The sequence below is a fragment of the Lissotriton vulgaris genome, chromosome 9 (assembly GCF_964263255.1).
Source record: "Lissotriton vulgaris chromosome 9, aLisVul1.2, whole genome shotgun sequence".
Taxonomy (NCBI): Eukaryota; Metazoa; Chordata; class Amphibia; order Caudata; family Salamandridae; genus Lissotriton; species Lissotriton vulgaris.
This window is the reverse complement of record NC_141697.1, coordinates 909,499,257-909,520,542: the sequence shown is the minus strand read 5'-3', so window position 1 is coordinate 909,520,542 and position 21,286 is coordinate 909,499,257. Positions and strand designations below refer to the sequence as shown.

The 21,286-nt window shown below is 45.0% G+C and overlaps 1 protein-coding gene across 2 annotated transcripts in view; it reads left to right on the top strand.

The window, feature by feature from the left end:
* The first annotated feature begins 18,232 nt into the window (after positions 1-18,232).
* LOC147692494 (ras-related protein ORAB-1-like) overlaps positions 18,233-21,286 on the top strand; it is a 188,821-nt gene continuing 185,767 nt past the window's right edge. Inside the window, exon 1 of one of the 2 annotated variants that reach the window (XM_086938704.1) lies at positions 18,233-18,390. The gene's annotated coding sequence lies outside the window, so the exon portion shown is untranslated. Of the gene's footprint in view, positions 18,416-21,286 lie in introns of both variants that reach the window. The other variant, XM_086938702.1, reaches the window with a different exon arrangement.

Here is a 21,286-nt window from a genome sequence, read left to right as displayed (position 1 = left end):
GTGTAACTCCCGTGTGGGTTACATTGTTGCCAAGAACTGTGTTTTCAAGAAGAAGATTTGCTTTGATACTAAAGACTTTGTGCTAAAGAAGAAACTACCTTTGAACTATTTTTCCCTTCCCAGAGTATTTATTAAGATTGTGTACATTTTTGTCGTTAATTGGTCTTGTGCTAAGCCTTATATAAAAATACTTATTTTTATAATACTACGGAGTCGTGTCCATTTGTAGTGCATTCACTTTATTACTGTATGTGGTCATAAATGCTTAACGCACAGCCTCCGAGATAAGCCTATCTGCTCTGCCAAGCTACCAAGGGGGTGAGCAGGGGTTATCAAAGGGTGTGATCCCCTTGCCCGGACTAGAAAAGGTGTGTCCCTATTTGTCAGAAGTATATACCTCTGCCAACTAGAGACAGCCGGTTCTAACACCCCTTGACAAACCTCCTGTAGAACCCGGTGAGTCCTAAGAAGGCCCTCACCTCTGTCTGGGTTTTGGGGGGTTCCCAAGCCAAGATGGTTTCAATCTTGGGTTGTAGGGGCGCCACATGGCCGCTCCCAACTTGGTGTCCCAAGTACACCACAGAACGCTGCCCGATCTGGCACTTACTCGCCTTACTCGCCTTGATCGTGAGGTCTGCCTTTCGCAGTGCCAACAACACTTCCCAGAGGTGGCGCAGATGTTCTTCCCAAGTGGCACTGAACACTGCAATGTCATCCAGTTAGGCGGCACTGAACTCATCCAGTCCAACCAACACCTGGTTGACCAACCTCTGAAAGGTGGCAGGGGCATTCTTCATCCCAACGGGCATAACACAGTACTGGAAATGCCCATCTGGTGTGGAGAATGCTGACCTCTCCTTTGCCCCATCAGTCAAGGCGATCTGCCAATACCCAGACGTCAAGTCAAATGTGCTGAGGTATCGTGCAGCCCCTAACTGATCAATCAGTTCATCAGCTCTGGAGATGGGGTGCGGGTCGGTCTTTGTGACCAAATTGAGCCCTCGGTAGTCCACACAGAACCGGAGTTCGGGTGTGGCACCTGGCGCTGCAGCCATCGGGACCAAGGCCACTGGGCTGGCCCAAGGACTGCTGGAGAACTCAATCACCCCAAGTGCAATCATCTTTGAGACCTCCTCCTTGATGCAAGCCCTTACCCTGTCAGTTACCCTGTAAGACTTCTGCTTCACAGGTAAGCTGTCTCCTGTATCCACATCATGGACGCACCAATCTGTGGTACTAGGAACCAGGGAGAACTGATGAGAGAACTGTCCCAGCAACTGGCAGCAGTCATTCTGTTGCTCAGGTGTCACGGTGGAAGAGAGGTTAACACCATCCACTGACCCATCTTGCTCTGAGGCTGACAGGAGGTCAGGAAGAGGCTCAGTATCCTCTTCCATTCCACCATCTGCCGCCAAGTGCATGCCCAATTCAGACCTCGCTAAGTGGGGCATAAGGCGGTTGACATGCAGGACCCTCAAGGGGTTCCTGGGAGACCGCAAGTCCACCAAGTAGGTAACTGGACTCTTGCGCTCCACAACCTCAAATGGTCCAGTCCACTGATCTTGGAGCGCGCAGGGCTCCACTGGGGCCATGACCCACACTGTCTGGCCAGGTTGAAGCTCCACCAGAGTGGCATTCTGGTCGTACCACCGCTTCATCTCTTCCTGGATGGCTTCCAGATTCACCTCAGCGAGTTGCCTGAAACGCCTGGTCTGGTTCCTGAAGGCCAGCATGTAGCTATATACATCCTGGGGAGGTTTCCTGGGAGATTGCTCCCAGCCTTCTTTGACCAGACTTAGAGGTCCTCGGACCGGGTGTCCATAGAGAAGCTCAAAGGGACTGAACCCTAGAGATTTATGTGGCACCTCCCAGTATGCAAACAACAGGCATGGTAACAGGACATCCCACTTACGCCTCATGGGTTCCTCAAGACCCATAATCATGCCCTTCAGGGTTCGGTTTAACCTTTGAACCAACCCATTTCCTTGGGGGTGGTAAGGAGTGGTGAACTTGTAGGTTACCCCACACTCCTGCCACAGGGACTTCATATACTTAGAAATGACGTTGGTGCCCCGGTCAGACACAACCTCTCGAGGGAATCCTACTCGTGAGAAAATTCCCATCAGTGCTCATCCCACCACGGGGGCCGTCTCTGTCCTCAGAGGTATGGCTTCCGGGTACCAGGTGGCATGGTCCACCAAGACCAGGATGTACCTGTTGCCCATGACTGTCTTGGGGTCAAGTGGCCCCACAATGACAATCTCCATGCTCTCAAAGGGGATACTGACGGCAGGGAATGGCTGGAGAGGAGCCTTCTGCTTCCTCCTACTCTTTCCACTTGCCTGGCAAGTCAGACAGGTCCTGCAATGAATGTCTGAACTCTTGCGCATTTGGGGCCAATGAAAGTGGGTGCCAAGCCTCTCAAAGGTCTTGTCCTGCCCCAAATGTCCTGCCAATGGCACAACATGAGCCAGCCCCAGTAGGAAGGTTCTGAAGCTCTGGGGTACCACCAGCACACGGGCTGCCCCAGGCTCAGCAACCTTAGGCTCACTACACAGGAGGCCATTCTCCCAATAGATCCAATGTGACCCAGACTGAGCACCTGCTGCCTGGCTTGCAGCCTGCTGCCGCAAGCCCTCAAGAGTAGGGCATTCTCTCTGCTCCCTGCAGAATTCCTCCCTGGAGGGACCTCCTTCTTGCTGCCAATGGGTCAGCTCAGACAGGTCCCCCAGTTCAGCTACTTGTTCCCCGGTAGGCTCCAGGGAATCCCCCTCAGAGTCTACCTCCTCCTGGGCCGTGGGAACTTCAGGGGCCGGTTTCCCGCTCCCCCTACCACTTCTCTCTAAGGCAGGTTCCTGGGTCTCCCCCTCAGGCTCCAGGTCCTCTTGAGCACCCCTACTGGCTGCCATTGACCGGGTGGTCACGCACGCCCAGTCAGGCAGACACACCATCCTCAGGTGAGTACTCTTCTCCACCTTCTCCCAAGGTGAGCTCTCCAAATCGTTCCCCAACAAATAGTCAACAGGCATGGCAGGCCTCACAGCTACCTGAAGAGTACCAGAGACCCCCCCCCACTCAAAGGGAACTTGAGCCATTGGACAATGACTCCCTGCGTTGTCAACGTTAACAACTCGGCAGTATGCCTGTGGAACAACCTGCTCTTGAAACACCAGGTGACACCTGACAGCTATCACACTGGCTCCTGTGTCTCCAAGAGCCTCCACCTTTTGGCCATTGATGATCACCCACTGCCCATATTTCTTAGTTTTGTTGGTCAGTTGGTTTCTGGGACCACCTCACAGTCTCCTAAAGAGACAAGGGACATCTCTGCGGGTCCCCACCCACCATGGACTTCTACCTCCTCCCCAAAGGCAACACTAGCCATCTGCCGGGGTGGAGCACCAGTGGGTGCTGATTTACCAAACAGGTGGCACCTGGGATCAGTCGCCTAATGACCCAGGTCCCCACATCTGTAACATTTCAGGGGTCCCTGTGGAACAGGATTACCTGTCGGGACCACTGGCTTTCTCTCAGGGGGAGGCTGGGAATCCTTCCCTTGGGAATTACTTTGGGGCCCTCTGCGGAACTCCCTCTGTTTACCCTTGTCCCCCTGACTCTTCTGCTGGGGACCCTGCCCACCTTTGACTGAGTCTCCCATGTGACCCTTGTGGACCCTGGTACTGACCCAGCGGTCCGCCTCCTCAGCAAGCTTCCTAGGGTGAGTCATCTTGCTATCAATCAGGTGCTGCCGCAGCTCTGGAAAACAATTATCAGACAAGTGCTCTCATGCAATCAAATGCAAGAGACCTTGAAAATCATTAACTTTGCTGCCCTTTACCCAACCATCCAATGCTCTGCAAAAGAAAGTGATATACTCTACCCAGGTACTACTTTCTATCTTCTTGCACTTCCTGAACCTCTGCCTATAGAGTTCAGGGAACAAACCATACCTAGTCATGAGTGCCTCTTTCATGTGGCTATAGTAGTTATGGACTTCAGAAGGCAAGTCCAACTGTGTGTCCCGCCCCTCACTAAGGAACATTCCCCACAACCCCGCTCCCCAATCTCTCTCAGGGACCCGGTGGGCAGACATGGCTACCTCATAGGCTCTGAACCACTGCCCAATATCATCATCGTTAAAAAACTCCTTTACCACATCTTTGGGGATGTACACTCTTCCTTCCCCATGCGCTGGTGGTGTGCTGCTTCCAAAGGGAGTGCTTTCTAGGCTCCTGGCTTTCAGATCCAACTCCCTCAAAACTTGGTCATGCTCCAATTGCAATCTCTTTTCTTCCAGAGCCAATTTCTTGCTCTCTAGCTCCACTTCTAGGGCCATTTTCTTGCTTTCTAGCTCCAGTTGCCCATTTAATTATTTGAGCTTGGCCATCTCCTTTTCGTGCATCCTGTTCTCTTTTCTGTCTGCCAACTCTTCAGGGGACAGACCTCGGGCAGACACACTTCTACCCACTGGGGAGGGCGCACCCCTCCTCTCAAGACCCAGTGGCTCACCAAGCTGCTGCTCTGCATTCTCATAATCTCCCAAATCACCAGGGGCTTCCTTGCTTCCACCGAGGCCCTCAGCGCCTTGTGGTATTGCTCCTTTTTGGTGATTCCAGCTACTGAAATGTTAAACATTTTGCAGAAGCTCTTGAGCTGGTTGTTGGTGTAGCTTTTTAGTTTCTCTTCCTCCCAATCACAGTCAACAGATGCAATGGGCGCTGCCTTGTCTATTCTGACTGAACTAGGCATGATTTTAAAAAAAATTGAGATTTTGGCACAAACAAGTATCAGAAGTACGTGGCTGCGTTATGGTCTGCACTCACTAAGTAGTGTTCACCAATCACTGTACATGAGTCACAAATCCAAATTCGGAATCCTTTCTGCTTGGCTTCCAATGTTAGACTTGGGGGTTTCTGGTTGGCACAGGTAGGTATTTGTGACAAGCAGGGACCCTCTCCTCTAGTCAGGGAAAGGGAATTACCCTCTTAAAATAACCCCTGCTTACCCTCTAGGCGGCGTGGCATGAGAAGTCAAGGCTAGTTCAGAGGCGATGTAAGTTAAGCATTTGTGACCACATACAGTAACCCAGTGACAACACTACAAATGGACACCACATAAGGTTTTATATCAAAAAATAAGTATACTTTATATAGAATTATCACAAGACCAATAAACGACAAAAAGAATCCACAGTACTATTAAATTTCAAGAGTTCTGGTTACAAAGGTGTAAATCAAAGTTCTGTGCAAGTCGGTAGCCTTGTCAGGCTACGGCGTGCTGAAAGAACACAGAGTCTAACAAATCCAGCGGACCGTGACGGTCCGGCCCCACTCAAATGTCGACAGACTCAAACGCAGTACCTTTTCTTTGAGGCGGCCGGCATGGATGTGCGAGCCGTTTCCGGGGATCGTCGTGGTGTACAAAAAGAAAGCGTTGCAGGTCACGGTGTTCCTTCCGTCGCGGTGCAGGCTACGGCTCGTTGACAGCGTCGGTGAGCTCAGAGCTGGCGTTGTTCAGGGTGGACATTGCTTGTTGCGTTGCTTCCAGCTTTACGGTGTGGCGTTCGAACAGGAGTTCGGGAGCTGGCATCGGTCAGTCCGGACAGTAGTGCGAGTCAGGCAGTGCGTCGTGGAGTGTGCGAGGTGGTGCCTAACTCCGGTGCGGTCACAGGACTCAAAGTCAGCAGCAGTGACCGCTTCGGTCAGACCAGTTCGATTCGGTGTAGCGAGGCATTGCACGTTGCGGTGTCCTTACAGTTGCAGTGCAGGCTACGGCTCGTTGACGGCGTCAAGACGGAGTTGGTGAGCGCAGAGCTTGCGTTGTTCGAGGCGGACGTTGCTCAGTGCGGTGCCAACAGGACACCGGGCCGGTTGTGAGAGTCGGTCACAGCTCCCTGCCTCTATAGCCACTGGAATACTAGCAATTCACAAAGGCTGGTGAAGTCCACTGGTCCTGGGACTTCGGTCAGGGGGCAAGCTCTCTTCCAAGCCCTTGGAGATCTTATTAGCACACGTTGAAAAGCAAAGGTAAAATCTACAAAGTCCTTTCTCCTCTCTAGGCAGCCAGGCAACCACTGCAGGCCAATCCCCCATGCAGCACTTCAGCTTGGGAATAGTCTCTCCTCAGTTTCTTCAGGTTCCTTCTCCTCAGCAGAGGTTTCTTCTTGTCAGTTCCAGGAGTGATCTAATTTCATGGGATCAGGGTACCAATACTTATACCCCAAAATCCTTTGTTCTCTGAGGGGAGAGGTGTCAAACCAGACTACGTCGTCCCTTACCTTGCCCTGTTAGGGAAGCCTTTTGGATGACGTAGATGATTTTCGCAGAGACGCAAGGGACCAACTTCCCAAATGACTAACTATACTCTTACTGATTCTATATTCACAGTAAACTTAGGACTAGAAATAGGGGAGGAGGGCCGGTACTGGACGTCGATTGGTTGGATGATTCTTGCTGTTGACCTGCGAGGCAACAAGTATCAAAGTTTTAATTACAAGACCCTTTAGGATTCTCTTCTTCTTATTCTACAAAGACTAACTCCCTAACCTGTCTTCTAGTTAGAGAGTTTTTGTCTTACGCCTACCTGCGATCAGTCTTGTCTTGGCAAACGTCCAGTATGTCTTGATCTTGTCTTGATGTTCTAGTCTTCAGGTTGCTTTCTGGTAATTGGTTCTAGATGTGTCTTTACAAGGATTTGCTACAAAAAACAAACAAGTACAATAAAACACTATCCCTTCTTAACTCCTTTAAACATACATGTGACACTCTATCCTTAATTTACTTGTAACCTTTTCTTTAAGCACTCAAAGAGGGTTTCTGTAAGGTCTTGTGTCTTGACCTGCTTTACATTAGTGAAAAAACACAGGGAGAACCACAAACTGCGCATTGACCATATCTTTACCAGAGGCCTTTCATTGCAACATCAACATTCTGCCAAAGATTTATCATTACAATTCTAACATCACAATATCTTCTTGTAATGCCTTTTATCACACAAGTCTCTTGTTTAAAGAAAATGTCTTTGCTATCTTCTTTCTTGTAGATTAGAAAGGAGAAATGTTTCCAAAAATTGTTCTTGTCTTTCTTGCGATGGGCGCCTAAAAAAAGAATCAAGATATGTACTTAACTTGTTGCATCTTTGTCTTTACAGGAATCGGGATTGAGGAAACTCCGTAGAGAAGACTTCCAGCTGCTCTGATTCTTCGAGAAAGGTGAGTTCCAGCTAGAGCTCCTAGACGCGATCCTTCCTCGAGCAAAAGCGGAAGGCAAAGCGTCTTCTAGAAGGCTGGGTGCGGTTTAAATAATAGACCGCACCCAGACCGCACCCAGAAGATACGTGCGCACAATCACGCTCTGCCGACGCGAGCAGTCCAGCTCAGCGCGGCTTGGCGTGACAAGTGTTTGTGCGTCTCTGAGTCTTGCTGCAAGTTGTGTAGAAAAGATTACCTTGGCATTCAGAGGGAAATAAACAGTTTTACAGAAGCTAAACAAGAAAACTATTATATATTCGAAGGTTGAACTAGACACTAGGCACATCAAAATATATTTAGAGAACACGAACACCTTTATAAACCGAGCACCTCCATAATCACTTACACACATACTGACTATTAGGACGTGCGGGTGCACAGGAAAGGGGTGGATTTTTATGGAACATAATGCCATAAGAAACTTACGGCGGATCCAGAGGGGTCGTTCATGACCAGGAAAGACTAGATTGGGGAATCATGACAGTACTCCCTCCTCAAGATCCCTCCTAAAACCGATGAGATTGGTTTAGGTTTACCAGGATGTCGCAAATGAAAGGTTCTAACTTTCTTTGGAGCATGCTTTAGGTGTTCCAAAGGTTCCCATGATCTTTCTTCAGGACTGTACCCCTTCCAATCTACTAGATACATGAGTTTTCCTCGCATTCTTTTGGAGTCTAGAATAGTCTTTACTTCATATTCGGGATGCCCTTCTATAATGATGGAAGAAGGAGGTTGATTCAACCGAGTCAGAGGGTTAAATGGTTTAATTAAAGAAACATGTAACACTGGATGGATCTGGTATTTTGAAGGGAGAGATAACTTGACACAAACTGGGTTGATAACCCTGTCAATAGGGAAGGGACCAATATATCTGGGGTTGAATTTGCGATTCCCTTTAATCTTTAAATTTTTGGTACTCACCAGACCTTATCTCCAGGAGTGTATTTAGGTTGCTCAGTTCTATGTTTAACTGCTGAAGTTTTTTGATACTCCTTTGCACGTGCTAAGTTGTAAGTAGCCTGTTCTTGGATGGAAGACAACTTAGAAATGTATTCTGAGAGAGCTGGCACAGGAGTAGATTCTTTGATATTCTTTGGAATACACTTGGGGTGGAAACCATAATTACAAAAGAACGGGGACATCTCTAAAGAGGCATGGTTTACATTGTTATAGGCAAATTCTAATGGGCTTAAAAGATTTGACCAATCTTCGGTTGAATTTGCTAACATACATCGAAGAAACTGTTCTATGGTTTGATTGGTGCGTTCTGTTAAACCGTCTGTTTGAGGGTGATAGCTTGATGATAATCGAACATCCATATTCAAGAGGGAACCTAAATTTTGCCAAACCAAGATATGAATTGGGACCCCCTGTCTGAAATAACTACAGACGGAATGCCATGTAATCTTATTATATTCTCCATTACAAGATGAGCTAGCTCCAAGGCAGTGGGCAGTCTTTTTAGAGGAATGAAATGGGCCATACGTGAGAACTGATCCACTATTGTCAGGATGGTAGTATACCCTTTCTGAGTTTCAGGAAGTTCCACAACGAAATCTAAAGAGATTGTATGCCATGAATGAGGTGGGATGGGAAGAGGTGTTAATAAACCACTAGGAGCCTGATGAGAAACCTTGTTTTGAATACAAACACTACAAGTTTCTACAAAATGTTGAACATCTTTTAACATGGATGGCCACCAGAAGGTTCTTTTTATTAATTTGTAGGTTTTCATTATGCTGGGATGAGCCGTTAAAGGAGTGTCATGATGTAATTGGATGATGGCCCTTTGAAGTGAATTGGTTGGAACCATAATGAGGTCATATACCAGGATTAGTTTATCTTTTTCCTGAAGATAAGGATTCTCCTTTTTCTATTCGTCTAACCCCTTTTTTTGTACTTCTTTCTTTATATCAACAATGATATCACAAACTGATAAACTGACTTGAAAACATGATGTGGGAATCACAGGATGAACAACGGTAAGTTGTTCGACATTGTTTTCGCCTAATCTGGACAAGGCATCAGCTTTGAGGTTTTCTTTACCTGGACGATATGTGATGACAAAATTGTAGTCGTTAAAAAACAGTGACCATCTTAATTGTCTAGCTGACAGAGCTTTCACTGACCGTAAAGCTTGGAGATTTCTGTGGTCAGTATAAATTGTTACTGGGTGACAAGCTCCTAGCAAGTAGTGACGCCATTCTTCAAAGACTGCTTTTATGGCCAAAGGTTCTTTGTCAGCAATTGCATAATTTAGTTCTGCTTGGGAAAACGTCTTTGAATAAAAGGCAATTGGGTGCATCTGACCAGAGTCTATATTTCTTTGAGACAAGATGCCACCTAAGGCAAATTGTGAAGCATCAGCTTCCACAATAAAAGGTTGGCTGGGATCGGGATGACTTAAAATTGGTGCGGATGTGAATCTCCTTTTAAGCTCTTGAAAAGCCTTTTCTGCCGTATCTGACCAAACAAACTTTACACCTTTTCACAACAATTTAGTGATGGGAGAAATTGTCTGAGAAAAGTCTTGTATAAAGCTATGATAGAAGTTTGCAAAGCCTAAGAAGCTTTGAACATGTTTTACTGAAGTTGGGCTTGGCCAAGAGGTGACCGCGTCAACCTTTTTTGGGTCCATCTCAATTCCCTTGGGACTGATAACATAACCAAGGAAATCCACCCTGGATACATGAAATAGGCTTTTCTCCAGTTTTACGAATAAAGAATTTGAAAGCAATTTTTGAAGAATGGCACGGACTTGCTGTACATGTTCCTTTTCGGAGTTGGAAAAAATAAGGATATCATCAATATAAACAACACAGCATATATCAATGAATTTGTGCAACACTTCATTTATAAAAAATTGGAAAGCAGCAGGTGCATTGCATAGTCCGAACGGCATTACTTGGTATTCGAAGAGGTCAAATTTTGTGCGAAACGCAGTTTTCCACTCATCGCCTTTTCGGACTCTCACCAGATGGTATGCACCGCGCAAGTCCAATTTAGTATAAATGGTGGCCTTCTTTATTTGGTCCAATAGAGTTGGAATAAGAGGCAAAGGATACCTGTTCTTAATGGTTACATTAATCAAGGCTCTGTAATCGATACACCGCAACTCTCCTCCCTTTTTCGGGATGAAAAAAAGAGAAGATGACACAGGAGATTTAGAGTGTCGGATGAAGCCATTAGCCAGGTATTCGTCAAGATATTCTCTAAGATGTACATTCTCATTTTCAGTAAGGGCGTAAATCCTACTACAGGGTAAGGTGGCTCCAGGTACGAGATCTATTCTGCAGTTGAAGTCCCTGTGTGGAGGAAGAGTATTAGCCTTTTTTTTTATCAAAAACGTCCAAGAGATCTGAGTAAACAGAAGGGACACCATCTAAAACTTGAATACAGGTAGATTCGGTTGTAAAGTCAAATTCTTGGATTACATCCACTTTTTTCTTTAAAAGGAAACATTGATTCGAACAGTGAGAAGAGTTAAATGTTAGTTCTTTTGAGACCCAATCAATGTTCGGGTTGTGTTGAATTAACCAAGGAATCCCTAGGATTAATCTGAATTGAGGGGCATCTATGATGGCAAATTGGATTCTCTCTCTGTGAATTGGTGAACAGTCCTTTTCTAGTAGTTCTGTTTGTCTGTCAATTGGACCCGAAGTCAGTTATTTTCCGTCAACAGCCCTTACAGTTTCAGGATGGCTCTTAAGGACCGAGTTGAAGCCTAATTGAGAGAAAAAGTGTGTATCTATAAAATTTCCAGTTGCTCCTGAGTCAATAATTGCTTCTACTTTCCTTGAATGTGAGGTAGGAAGTAAGCTTCTTAAATCCACTAAGATACAAAAATGTTTGCAACTAACGGGTGGAACAGTAGAGGCCAAACTAGAAACCGCACTCGATAAACTGACCTCTTCCTTCATCGAGTTTTCTAGTTTCCCGACGGTTCCTGAGTAATGGCTATTTCTGAGGGTCTTGTTTTTGCTTTATTGGGTCGTGTAGGACATTCCTTTACAAAATGACCTGTTTTACCACAATAGAGGCATTGATTCAGTTTTCGTGTCTTTTCTTTTTCGTCTTTTGATAAAGGTCCTCTAATGGAACCTATCTGCATAGGTTCTAGAGAATCTAGTTTGGGGTTGATCTCTCGAGAAGATGAGGTCTTTTCTTTAAAGAATACTAGTTTGTGATCTGATTTTCCTTTCTCTCCTTTTCTTTCCAGTAGCCTATGGTTTAACTTAACTACCAAATCTATGAACTTGTTGATGTCATCAGGGGGCTCCAGGATCTGGGTTACCATGTCCTTTAAATCATCCCTTAATACCCTGTAAAAAATTGAGACTCTTTTATCATAAGGCCAGTTAGCTTCAAAACCAGACGGTTAAAATGAGAGATATAATGAAGCAGATCTAGATCCTTGTTTTAAACCTAAAAGCTCATTGTCTGCGGACTGTACAAAGACATGTTTAGCAAAAATCTTTTTAGTGCACGCTCAAAATTCCTAAAATTATATAAAATAGGGTCATCTTTCTCAGCTAAAGGCACTGACCAAAGAGCAGCATCCCCACCTAAATAGGATAACATAAAATCCACTTTAGAGGAATCGTCATGAAAGGCGGTAGCTTTTGCAAGAAAATGTAAATGACATTGCTGCAGAAATATGGAGAACTTGTTACTATCTCCATAAAATCTCTCTGGCTGAGCTAAGGGAGTGGGATCAGGAGTTACCACTTGGATCTGGGTTTGGGGTGCTGAGTCTGAGGAAGATCCATGGAAAGTTGCAGGTTTCAAGATAGGCTTGTGTTGTATTGCCTCCTGTAAAGAGGACATATCCCTATGTAAGGAAGCATTTTCTTCTCTTAGGTCATGTAGGATAGCTGCAATATCCTGTAAGGAAACTTGGTCCATTGTGTCTGGGCGAAAAAGTATCTGTGGGCTTTGCCTTCTGTCAAACCAGGCTACGTCGTCCCTTACCTTGTCCTGTTAGCGAAGTCTTTTGGATGACGTAGAGGATTTTCGCAGAGACGCAAGGGACCAACTTCCCAAATGACTAACTATACTCTTACTGATTCTATATTCACAGTAAAAATAGGACTAGAAATAGGGGAGGAGGGCCGGTACTGGACGTTGATTGGTTGGATGATTCTCGCTGTTGACCTGCGAGGCAACAAGTATCAAAGTTTTAATTACAAGACCCTTTAGGATTTTCTTCTTCTTATTCTACAAAGACTAACTCCCTAACCTGTCTTCTAGTTAGAGAGTTTTTGCCTTACGCCTACCTGCGATCAGTCTTATCTTGGCAAACGTCCAGTATGTCTTGATCTTGTCTTGATATTCTAGTCTTCAGGTTACTTTCTGGTAATTGGTTCTAGATGTGTCTTTACAAGGATTTGCTACAAAAAACAAACAAGTACAATAAAACACTATCCCTTCTTAACTCCTTTAAACATACATGTGACACTCTATCCGTAACTTACTTGTAAGCTTTTCTTTAAGCACTGAAAGAGGGATTCTGTAAGGTCTTGTGTCTTGACCTGCTTTACATTAGTGAAAAAACACAGGGAGAAACACAAACTGAGCATTGACCATAACTTTACCAGAGGCCTTTCATTGCAACATCAAAATTCTGCCAAAGATTTATCATTACAATTCTAACATCACAATATCTTCTTGTAATGCCTTTTATCACACAAGTCTCTTGTTTAAAGAAAATGTATTTGTTATCTTCTTTCTTGTAGATTAGAAAGGAGAAATGTTTCCAAAATTTGTTCTTGTCTTTCTTGCGATGGGCGCCTAAAAAAAGAATCAAGATATGTACTTAACTTGTTGCATCTTTGTCTTTACAGGAATCGGGATTGAGGAAACTCCGTAGAGAAGACTTCCAGCTGCTCTGATTCTTCGAGAAAGGTAAGTTCCAGCGAGAGCCCCAAGACGCGATCCTTCCTCGAGCAAAAGCGCAAGGCAAAGCATCTTCTAGAAGGCTGGGTGTGGTTTAAATAGTAGACCGCACCCAGAAGATACGTGCGCACAATCACGCTCTGCCGACACGAGCAGTCCAGCTCAGCGCGGCTTGGCGTGACAAGTGTCTGTGCGTCTCTGAGTCTTGCTGCAAGTTGTGTAAAAAAGATTACCATGGCATTCAGAGGGAAATAAACAGTTTTACAGAAGCTAAACAAGAAAACTATTATATATTCGAAGGTTGAACTAGACACTAGGCACACCAAAATATATTTAGAGAACACGAACACCTTTATAAACCGAGCACCTCCATAATCACTTACACACATACTGACTATTAGGACGTGCGGGTGCACGGGAAAGGGGTGGGTTTTTATGGAACATAATGCCATAAGAAACTTACAGCGGATCCAGAGGGGTCGTTCATGACCAGGAAAGACTAGATTGGGGAATCATGACAAGAGGGTCCTATGCCCATTCAAGCCAGTTCTGAAGCACTCTGTTTACCAGACTTCTCCTTCCCTTTCACAGCACAGGGCAGGCACATCAGACGCCCCACAGAAGGTGGAGCCAGCATTGCGGAAGGCAAGTACAGTCCAGGAGCACTTTGTTGACAGTCTTCCTTCTCTTCTTTCAATGTGCAGGGCAGAGAAATCAGACACACCACAGGGGTGGAGTCAGCACTGTGGGGGGCGGGCACAGTCCTATTCAGGTCCAAGATGCAACTCCTCCCTCCCATCTGGTTGCAGATCTCCCTATTCACAACTGGGCTGCCGCAGCCTGTCTCCTGGAATTCCCCAGTCCTGTCACACACAAACCCAGACAAGGAATACACAACCTAGCAGAGGCGGGCTCAAATGGTTAGGCAAGCAAATACCTACTTTCTAAAAGTGGTATTTGCATACACAGAATATTAAAATAAACTTTACTAAAAGATGTCTTTTATTATTCTGAGTCCAGGCACCCTAAACTCGATTTTCTACCATGTTCTCTGAGTCTGCTAGGATTATAAACATGTAACAATCCAGCAGCCCATTCTAGCCTATGGAGAACAGGTAGCCTTGCAATAGTGAAAAACGAAAATGGCTGTAATTCACTATTAGGACATGCCACACACATCAGGGCTTGTCCTACCTTATACTTACAATGCACCCTGCCCTTGGGCCTACCATTGGGGTGACTAATATGAAGAAAAGGGAAGGTTTAGGGACTGGCAAGTGGGTGCACTTGCCCAGTCAGCATGACAGTACCAGACTGCACGCAGGCTCTGCAATGGCAGACCTTAGACACGTTTTACAAGGCCGCACCGGTGGGTGGCACAACCAGTGCTGCAAGCCCACTAGCAGCATTTGGATTTACACGCCCTGGGCACACTCAGTGCACTGTACTAGGGTCTGACAAGTAAACCAAATATCCAATCATGGAACCACTAATCAATACATCAATTTACAGTAGGAAGCACTCGCACTGTGGCACTGGACAGCAGTGGCACAGTGCCCAAAGCATCTAACACCAGAAAAACACATGAGGCAACAGCAAAAATGGAAGGGAGACCCACGCCAATGGTGCCAGGTCTAACAGGACGTTTTTTCAAATGTATTTTAATTATGCTCCCTCCCAGGTGACCACCCCCCCCCCATAACCCCCAGTGGCCACCCACCAGCGCACCCCCACCCCCACCCACAAGCCATACCGGACGCAACTGGGTAATAAATTCATTAGGAGGGAGATGATTTAATATTCTGAATTAATATTATTATCCATCTGCCTCATACTTGGTTATTTTTCCTGTTCCCTTTATTGCCTTTTGCCCCCTTGTCCTTCTTCCCTGTCGCCCGACTCCCATCACATTGTTGTTGAAATGGAATTGAAATGTTATCAACTGTAAAATTTACAGTTCTCGTATTCTGTTTGGAGTGCCGAAAGTGAAAAAAACGTGCATATGCCTATGGTGTCCTTGTCAGTATACCTGGATGAGAAGGATGCCTTATATGATGTTATGTAGATACTTAATGGCTATTTTTTTTTCAGAACAAAATTAATGGCTATTTTAATCATGTGATTGCCGTCACTATTCACAGAGGAAAGTTAGATATTGTAATGTATGCTTGACTGCTGTGTTTTTCAGTAAAGAATGTCAGGTATAATCTTTTCCTCTGGCCCTGTTGTAGAATTTGGCCAGAACAGTGTTTACTGGGGAAACTGACTCCTTATTTATGTTTGATTGCTATCAAGTTTCCAAGATCCCTGTGTGATGTGCAGCTCCAGTCCAGGTTTTTTCCTATGAATTCTGGGACTTGTAGTCCTGTTTTATAATGGCATAAGCAAGACTACTGTAGTGTACCGCTAGACATATCACAAGGCAGCCCCTCCCTTGTGGTGGTACATATACTAACCCGACACCCATCGATCGAAAGCGTCACAGGTCAGGTGGATCTGTTAAAAAAAAGCTCTGGTGCATGCGCCAAAGTGCAGTTATATGCTTTTTATCTGGTATCTGTGTCCTTTGTTTAATCAGCATGTGTGCCTAGGGCCCACAGCAGAACAACTACAAGTCTCAGAATTCAAAGAAAAAAATTAACTTGCGCAACACATCATGCATGGACCTGGGACACTTGCCATTTATGATGTTTAATTTTGCTGTCAAACAAGGACAAACATGTAACCATGCGATTTCCAAATAACAAGTTTCACTCACAACTTATAGACGGTATTCGGTTAATAAGGGATCAAAAGTACCAACGTGCATCAGGTAGGTTTGCCACCTGACCCGTGTTCTACTGGCACCACTAGTATTTCAAAGTCCTGGTCGGTACAAAAATAAGCAAAATCCCCTAAGCCAGTTTTTGGTGCCCTTAGCTGTACATATGTTAAACAGCAAATATAAACAGAAAGCACTTTTAAATGTGTTCTAGATCTGTGTTAACAATACCTGACTAATAATTTAAGTAAACAAAGCTAGAAAAATAATCTTAGAAATGAATACCTAAGATTTTGTTTAACCCGTTTGCTGCTCTGAACGTTCCGCGCTAGTGTGCAGAAAGTTCTATTAAGCGGGCGGGGCCATGTTGGCCAACGGACGTGCGCAGCACTACCGAGGCATCAGCAAACGGGTTAAAGCCCTATTTAGTATCAGATATCAGAATTTACTTTATTCGGATTCAATTAGGAGAAAACCATAAAGTATATACATATCATATTAAAACGCTTATCAGTAGTGATACATGAATTTTTAAAAAACACAATAGGTTTACAAAGTAGCTTGACGTTCAAAAATTTACATAAAAAGAATATTCAACAAGAAGATTAAAGTGCATCAATATTCAATTATAAATTACTTCTATGGCGAATACAAAATTGGAAAAACCTAGCAATATGTAAGGCTAAAAAATCGGAATCCAGAAGATGGAGAGCCATGACAGCAGGACGGCATTGGCGTAGCCCCAAGCTTTTTAAAATTGGGACTAACCAACGCTTTCTAGGTTCAATGTAAAATTTACAAAAAAGGGTCAAATGCAAAATTGATTGGGGGGAAACACCATCACAGGGACATGAAGATAGCAGCTTTGACCAGTCATTTACAGTTGGAAAAGTAACAAGTCGATAAAAAATGTTGAACTTAAACTAATATCATGTTTGGGTTTTTGCAGACTGTTACATCAACAACAGATGGTCAGTATTTTTCTCTTGGAAAGGTGGCAACTCTAGCATCAGGAAAGGAAACATTTATAACAGAAGAAAGACGTTTTCTTCCCCTGTGGTGGACGACACAAAGCTACATCTTAGAGAGTTGTTGTTTATGTTTGTATTACCCTGTCGTTGCGGCCGTCGGCCAGCGGCAGTCGCGAGTACTACCTTCGTAGTGCTGCACACGTCCGTTGGCCGACGCGGCCCTGCCAACTCATCAGAACGCCTGCACCGCGGTTAAGATGTTAATAGTGGCCAAGCTTCCCAGGTCCATGCAGGACTAGGTAGCCCTTTCTTTTTTTGTTTTCTTAGAATTCTGGGACTTGTAGTCCTGGTTTTTACTTGGTTAAATAAGACAAGTCCCATCATTTTTAGGGGGAAAAAGGTGCCTGGCTTAATTAGGCACGCTTGGATCTGGGAAAGTTGGCAGCTATGAATTTTCCCCTCCAAAACCATTGATCCTGGCACGGGAGTTACAGCCCTGCCAAGTTTCACAGTTTCATGTGTGATGTGCTGTCCCATTCCAGGTTTTTTCTTAAATTCTGTGAACTATAATGTTTATTCCATTATACATCAGGACTACAAGTCCCAAAATTCAAAGAAAAGAAACCTGGACTGAAGCAGCAGCACATCAACGCATGGAGCAGTGAAACCTGGCAGCTAAAAACGAACCAGTGGAAGAACCCAGAGCAGATCAAATTATTACTTCGTTACATCAGGGAAACATCCTATGCCCCGAATTAAAGCCCATAAACACGATTAAATAAGTACAGGGAACTGCGCATTGGCTCAGGTTCCTCTGTCAGCGACAGCTGCCAGATGGTAGCCATCGTAGGCTAGTGCTGGTTCTATCTTTTACTGTGAGGTATGCAACAGTTTGAAGATACCCGTCTAATTCATCAAATATATTTCAACAAAAACATATAAAATATTGTGATAGGGCACTTTAATGTAAAAGTAAAAACTAAATATTTTAACGTATTCTACTTAAAACATGATTTCTAAATTGGGATGTGCTACTTTATACATTAGCTAAGCCATACCTTATGTTTTATTTATAAAGTGACATGCATATTGAACTGAAAATCCTAGCTGTGCTCGAAGTCAAAACGATTGTAACTCCTATAATGTATTTATCGTCATTCAGTTCAAGATGGCCGCCACGCTTACCGTCGTGATTACAGCCTAAGGCCCTCACCATGCTAATTGTTGTAAAGAGTAGATATTCACTGGTCCCAGGTGATGTTCGTCCTCTTTCTGCGACTCTGCGGCCTTTGTCTTCTTTTTGTGTCTATTTCCCGCGTGCAGGCTAAAGGTCGGCGCTGTCACACTGTGACTAGAGGTGCCATACGGGGATGTGCGATTGGTGGAAGTGGTGTGAGAGGGCGGTGTTACATGTTGGGTACCGCGCTGTGATTGGTGGAAAAGGCACTCGGTGCAGAGGAGGGTCGGGCAGCTGTCAACTGGAGGACCTGCCCAAGAGAAAGCAACGGAGGAAGGTGAGAGGGAATGAAGAGATCCCAGGTGAGAAAGCGTTTGGCGTAGATGGGGGGGGGGGGGCGCGAGTGAGAGGTAGAGACCACATGAGAGGGGACGAGGGAAGGCGGAGATATTAGGAAAAGAGAATACATGACGAGTGGACAGGTGTTTTCCTGGGCCTAACATGCATTTCAGACACTACTCTTTGGACAAAACATGCCTCAAAAACATTCTGCATGTCCCAACTGGACCGCTAAACGTTAGTTTCTTGAACAAGGATGCCCCTGCCCGCTGGAATAAATGTTGTCCCATACACAATAGCAGGTTAACCACGCAACCACAAGCATTACTCACATGTGCCTTCTCCAACTGCCACCTAGGTATACGAACACCATATTCACTGCCTCGCCAAATTCCCAGCGTAAGGATTACCCGGCTGCTTCATGTTATGGGCTCATATTGTGGCAGTCTTTGTCTATATTTTAATCGTATGCTCTATTGGAGTCTCAGCCCTGGCTTTTGTTGAGAGAAGACTTGCATCCAATCAGACTTGAAAAACAGGTTACAATGATGGACGCAAATCCTTAGACTGTGGCATTTTCTCCCAAGGCACGAGCCGAGCCATATAGTAAGCCTACTGACACTAAATGAGTCAAATAGTAAAGACCCTGGCAAACCTGAAACTCTTCTAGACAACACTGACAGTGGCCACCCACCGGACAGTGGCCCTTGACCTGGAAGTCTCTTCTTGGAGAAAACATCTGTTTCCAGACAATACATCTGCAACAAGCCTGCAACCCACAGTATTACCAGAGGGGCAATCATGCTCTACAATATTAACCCTATTTTTGAACAAGTCAGCCACCAATTATATGACCACTGAAACCAAGCGTACTTCAAATCACTACGACCTCTGGACCAAGCATACTGTTCCCCAAATACCACCTGTGAACTGAACACCCTCTCACTGCAATACTACCGCTAGTCCAACAATGTACACCCACAACTTGTACCTAGCATGTTTCTCCCCAGCACTACGCCAAGGATCCAGTATGCCAGGCTCCAAACCTTACCCAGAACCAAACATACCCCTCGCCTCACATGTTGGAATGCTGCTCTAAAACATTACATGTATGCCCTATTTTAACACCACACATTGTACTCTAGGCTAAACATTCCCCAAGCCATACTCCACAGCTGAAGCCGTTCCATAGAAACTATGAAATGAGTCAATCCAGCTCCACAGATCCTGCACAATATTTTATTCTCACATTGAAATTCCCTCGCTCAAATGCATAAAGATTAACTGCTCTTTTTCAAGACTGTGCACACTTAGTCGAAAATGCTTTGCGATTTAAACTCTAGTGACGTGAAACCAAACATCAAGATGACTTTGTTTAAAGCATTTCATCTTGGACCAACTTTGCTTCATCCAGGACCAAGGTCTCCCACACACACAGCCATGTCATTCTTTCGATACTTGCAGATACTACTCTGAAGACCAAGCCTGTTATATCCAAAATAGACTACACACAAGCCATAACTTATACATCTAATGGAAGTCTCTAAGCCTTAGTACCAGTCTGTGCAAGACACATTTGATTCTGCAGAGTCTTCATAATTACATGTTATATATGTCAATGTTGATCAAGCACCGCAACAGGAGAGGGAATTATTTTGAAACGATTTTGCATTTAGCGCTATGATAGAAAAAAATGTCTGATACCAAGATAGCTAAATATAAATGTGTAAAACCCTTTTCACATTTTTAAATTCATGACAATGTATATGTTTCAGAAAAGCAAAGTTTCTTTTGCATACTAAAATGTATAACACTTGCAATACCTTGAAGAAAGGAACAGTGAAGCCGGTTAGGAAAACCCTTTGAAAGAAAAGGGAATTAACAACAAGAAGGCGAGCACACATGGGGGTAAAAATAGATTTACTGGAGAAGGGCATGGGTAATTAAAAATTATTGTTTTGAATATTACAGGTTAGAAGTTTTCCAAGTTAGGTTTTTTGTTTTAAATCAAATGGCATTGATCTAGGTGCTGTGCTGTCTTAAGAACCGATACAAAAGGGGGTGGTGATGGACGGAGCATCTGAATCAATCAAACACTCACACCCAGTCAAAAGATCTGGGTTTAATCCATCACCGTTCTTTAGCACACTCTGCCACCCCAGTTCAGACATGGCTATGCAAATCAGTCTGACCCTGTGCCTCATGGGAACAGTCCAGCCGGAACTGCCAAGCCATGTCTTCCCTGGACCGGAAACAAGCTTCCGAGGACCGGTTTCTGGCATTCCAGCCGTCTTCAGCCCGGCTTGCTTGAATCCAGTGGCAAAGTGAGCAAGGGACTCACGTCTGAGCATACCCTGCCACACTTATGGCGGCCAAATGCGGTACAAAAGGGGGTGGTGATGGGCGGAGCATCTGAATCAATCAAACACTCACACCCAGTCAAAAGATCTGGGTTTAATCCATCACCGTTCTTTAGCCCACTCTGCCACCCCAGTTCAGACATGGCTATATGTAAATCAGTCTGACCATGTGCCTCATGGGAACAGTCCAGCCCGAACTGCCAAGCCATGTCTTCCCTGGACCGGAAACAAGCTTCCGAGGACCGGTTTCTGGCATTCCAGCCGTCTTCAGCCCGGCTTGCTTGAAGACGGCTGGAATGCCAGAAACCGGTCCTCGGAAGCTTGTTTCCGGTCCAGGGAAGACATGACTTGGCAGTTCGAGCTGGACTGTTCCCATGAGGCACAGGGTCAGACTGATTTGCATATAGCCATGTCTGAACTGGGGTGGCAGAGTGGGCTAAAGAACGGTGATAGATTAAACCCTGATCTTTTGACTGGGTGTGAGTGTTTGATTGATTCAGATGCTCCGTCCATCACCACCCCCTTTTGTACGTC